Genomic DNA, 4,922 nt, shown 5'->3' with positions numbered 1-4,922 from the left:
TGCGGCTCGGTCAGATTTCTTTCCGTTGGACTCAGCCATGCCGAAACTCTGTCCTATCTGTGCAGACCCTTAAAATAGCCTCGCAGCTCCGTGTCCCAGCTGGCATCAGGCCTCATGATAGTGTCAGATCAGCCTGTGGAATGCAGCCACAAGCTCTCAGACTCAGATTGGATGCTTATCACAGCAGCGTGAGCTCTGAATGGATGCTTATCATGACCGTATCCTGTTGTTGGCTCATGCAGTGACCTTTACGGTATCAGCCTGGGATGCCATCGCAGGGCGAAGTGACTTCGGCCGGATTTTCCCTGGTATTTTTATTTTTTTCACACCTTTATCATCAGACCAACCGACGCTCTGCAGAGTAGAAAATAAGGTAAAAGGCTAAATTAAAAAATGCCAACGGTATCTTACACCATCATGGATCTGAAGAGAGAAGGCCTCTTCTTTGCTGAGTACCTCCAACATGGCCGCTGGGCTGGTTTACACGTCAGCACTTAGAAAGTTTGGTGTTAGTGGTCAAAGGGATTTTTGATAAAGAAAATACTAAAAAAAGAAGTTATTTCAGTGGTTTATCGTCTCAATCCTTCAGTCAAACAGGAAAGGAACAAAATGTAAAGCAACAAAAGTAAAAAATAAAACAATTGAGGTGATTTTAGTTTGAGAAAAACATATTTTATAGTCGTGTTTGTGTCGCGGCGTCCTGCTGAGAAACAAACTGAAAACCTGTTTGAATGTGTGTTTGGAGCCGATGTTGTTCTTATGGTTCTGATGTTGACCTGAACCTGAGCTCTACTGCACAGCCACATGAGAAACATTCACATGATCAGTGCTGTCGTTACAAACCCACACAGAGACATCTTTCTTTCTTCAGACGCCGTCTGTGTCTCAGGCACCAAGAAACTGAAGCATCGAGGAGTTTGTGCTCAGTGTCTTTGGTGCGACGCTTTATTATATTTATTTAACCTGAGCAAATAACTTGCAGTTAAATTAGAAAACAATGGTGCATCTTCATCCCACGAACTGGAGCGAGCTTCTGGTAAATACAACATGTATGGGTCGTGTTGACCCGCATGAAGCATGTGACAACATACGTGTTCATTAAGCTCAGAGAGACAAATAACAGTTAAACTGTAAGTCTGATTTCTGGATTTCTTCAAAGTCTGACTGATGTCATCACTTGAGACTCACCGTGTGTGTGTGTGTGTGTGTGTGTGTGTGTGTGTGTGTGTGTGTGTGTGTGTGGCTCTCAGGAATGTGCTGCATTGCCTGACTGTAAGTGTGACCTGTGTTTAACGTAGTTTACAAAAGCCGTGTTGTATTTACGTTTCTCTCAGCGGCCAATGATCTGGACCTTCTGGCTCTGAGACTAACGGCTGTACGTACACATTAATTCATCCGAACATGTACAATACGCTTCATCCGCCGCTTGCTGCTCTCCGCTGGTCTGTGAAGTCGTCCAGGTGAGCGTTCAAGATGTTATATGTTGTCAATCATTTGCAATCTGCCTCTAGATGTAGCGGTTAGCTGATTAGCTGGCTGTTGGTTGATGTTAGCTAACGGTGTCGTCTCTCGTTCATATTTAATCTTATTTAGCTAAAACTATGAGTCTTAATTATGCAGGTTTAATACTGAGGGTAAATATTGATTGAGGTGGGTTGGTATAATTCAGAAAACTATTTGTACCAGTAGTTTCTACCTACCAAACGTCTGGTTATATAACTTTAACGGGGAGGTGGAGAGGGGGGACAGGTGCGTGCAACAACAGGAAGTCAGTTGTAGTTTTGACGTGTTAGATTCAGTACGACTTAGACTTTATCATTATCACTGATGAACATCCAACCGCTTACTTACTTACCTGTCACAGTTCTGCATCTCAGGTCACCTGCCTCACTTCAGCATTCCCTGTCATCCGGCTCATGGTCAGTCATTTTTCCTGTATTAGCCACGCCCCCCTCACCTGGTCACACAGCTGCACCTGGTCACACTCACCCAGTACACAAACCACAGCCTCCGTATAAATAAACAGTATAAGATACAGCTGCATCTCAAACAGGAAGCATTAATGCTGAATTCATAGTTGATTTTTCCAAAATGTGAAAAAATAAAGGCTGAAAAAAGACGTTTGACTTTGAATCCAGTTTAACCGACTGCAGCTGTAGTTCTCTGAGAAAATAAGCTTTTAGCTTTTTAAATGGATGTTTGATTACAATGGATGAAAATGGGTTTTAGGTGAAGTGCCACTTAGATATTTTCTTAATGGGACAATATCTCAAAGTTACAACCTACTTAAAGCACTTCAGCACTGGTTTTAATATTCAACGTGTCGACTGCCCCTTGGTTTGACTGAGGAGAATTTGGAAGCTCGTCACTCAGGAGAGAAGTTTGGCTGTAAACAACAACAATTCACCACATTATTAACGTTATTATGACGCTTTATTGTATTGAAATACTCTAAAGATAATGATTACTACTTTAAACTGCGCCTAAGATGTAGCTGGCTGCAGAACAGTGGGGTGTGATTCTGTGGCTGGGACATAAATCTGACCATGAGTACTTTGTGGCTGCACAGGTCAGTCCTCCTGTGGGAACAGGGAGATGAGAGACTGGGGGTCAATCTGGGCTAAGCCCTGCTGGTGCCAGTGGACCCCCTGGTTCCCCCGACAGACCCTGAGACAGTGCTGACATCAGACCCGGGTCAAACACGGTCTCAGAGAGACAGACTCTGTTTGCAGGGAGCAACACAAGAGGAAATGGCATCAGGTAAGTTTTCAACTCATGAAAACACCTTTAAACCAAAGTCAGGCAGAGCTCGACAGGATGCGACGAGAAAAGTGGAAAGTCAAGAGACAATAAAGCAAGTTAGCTAAAAGAAAACAGTAGACAAGCTTTTTCAGTCATGATGCTTTTGGTTTAGTGTGTTTCTTGTTACAGTATATTTTTAATGTGTCTTGTGATCATGTGTCGCTCATTTATTTAGTATGACTTGAAAAAAGGTAGCTAGCTAGATGCTGAGGGACTGACACTAAAACCTGATGTTTCAGTCGTTAGCTTACTACTGAAACATAAAGTTTTGGTGTAGTTAGTTTGTTAGCTTGCTAGCTTAACACCAAAACTAGACATTTGCTAGCTAAGCTAAACTAACTAACTAACTACTTAAATATCAGGTTTTGGTGTCGAGCGAGTCTTTAATTTCAAAGCTGCCATTTTAAAACTGATGAACGAGAGGAGGAAATACAGCGACTGTTACGATAAAACCAGTCAGGATAATTGATTAACAGGGTTAGGATCAATTAGCTGAAATGAAAAATGCCAAACGTTCACTGGTTCCAGTTCCGGGTTGTGATGATTTACTGCTTTTGTTTTTGTTTTATGAGATTAAACCAAACATCAAATCTTTTGGGGTTTTGTGATGGGTTTTATTTCATAGACCAGAAGCTGTTAGCTGCAGACTTTAGCTTGATGCTAATTGTAGAATATTTTCCTTCTGTCTCTGCCACAGTTGTTTCTGCAGCTACTTCCTACATTTCCCAGGACGACTTTTGATCTTTCCAGTCCACAAAGCAGCTTGTGAGAAAACTGACAAATATCAGGTATGACTATGATTTATCCCACACAGGCACATACATTACACTTTACTCTTATTTGTTTGGAGACATCTCTTAATATCATTTTCTAGCGTCTGGTCACTTTTTTCTCATGTGTAGGTCCTGTGAGAGGAATGATAAGCACCGACCGCCTCATGTGGCGACCACTTGAGCGCTGGGAGAGATCTGAGAGTTCACACTCGTCTCAGGGGATTTTGAAACAAACCTGTTGCAGCAGCGGCGTCGACCGGATCCCGGCCGATCAGAGCAGAACTCGGCCCGGCAGAGCTGAGTCCGGTAAAACCTGAGTGCAGGGTTTGGGAGCTGAGGCGCGATCCCAACGCTCCCTGCGCCATTTTCCCATTTCCCGGCTTTTCCATGTCGACTTCGCTCTGCAGCCAACGCTCCTGAGGAAAAACAGACGCCTCCTCTGCTGCCCCCCCCCCCCCCCCCCCCCCTCCAGTCCTCCTCCACTGCCGGCTTTCTTCTCCCCCCCCCCTTTGCCCCTTGGGCTTTTTTTATGGCAGGGCTTCTAACGCATGACCTCTGCCATGCATTAGACTGCATGTACACGTCCATACACAACAAAATAAAACAAGAACAGCATGTGATAAAGCAGGAACTGAGCTTTTGATCGTGCGTATTGTTGCTCTGATCTGTCTGTGAGGGGAGTCCAGCTCCCCAAACCTTCATCTCTGCCAGCTCTCAGCAGCGATAACAGCGTTTTGATTTATTCTCTGCAAAACACATTTGTACTGTAATCCAATCAAACGGCAGCCTCAGAGAGCAAGAAATCATCTTTGCCTTGTGGAGATTTTCATTCAGCTCTTTCCTTACTCCGCTCGTGCTGCCTCGTCTGGACGGCGGCCCCTGTGCATCGTCCGGCTCGCTGTCGCGTTATGCAGGATGACAAGCTGTAATTTGGTGTACACATTTACCTCATTTGCATGAGAAGCATTTGTGCTGCCTGCCGCCGAGCCGAACGAATTACACCGGCGGTTATTCTCAATCTAAATAACGGAGGCTGAATTATGAGCGATGCTGGGAAGTTGGGGAGTAGCTCATTACAGCAGAGCGGCTTTTTGTCAAGTTGTGGCCTCTCTGTTTGGTCGATGCTGCCATCTTGACTCCTAAACAGTCCCTGACATAACCACCGACCAGGTAACAGGCAAATGTGACGGAGAAGCAAAAGGAAAGATCTTCAAAAGCCAAAAATCCAATCTGTACAACACATGGGACTCTCTGACCTTTGACCCTTCATTTGGAAAAACTCCCAGAAATCTCACGAAGAGCAGCAGAACTTATTTGGATTATAGAACTAGAAATGTGATAAACTCT

General features: G+C 44.3%; 1 long non-coding RNA gene across 1 annotated transcript; it reads left to right on the top strand.

Annotated features, from left to right (window-relative positions):
- The first annotated feature begins 2,619 nt into the window (after positions 1-2,619).
- On the top strand, positions 2,620-4,022 carry LOC130183036 (uncharacterized). Its single transcript, XR_008829767.1, has 3 exons — positions 2,620-2,760; positions 3,500-3,590; positions 3,705-4,022. It is a non-coding gene; the product is annotated as an uncharacterized LOC130183036 (long non-coding RNA).
- Positions 4,023-4,922: the final 900 nt, after the last annotated feature.

The sequence above is a fragment of the Seriola aureovittata genome, chromosome 15 (assembly GCF_021018895.1).
Source record: "Seriola aureovittata isolate HTS-2021-v1 ecotype China chromosome 15, ASM2101889v1, whole genome shotgun sequence".
Taxonomy (NCBI): domain Eukaryota; kingdom Metazoa; phylum Chordata; class Actinopteri; order Carangiformes; family Carangidae; genus Seriola; species Seriola aureovittata.
Note: the sequence above shows the minus strand (reverse complement) of the source record. Positions and strands in the feature narration are given on the sequence as shown.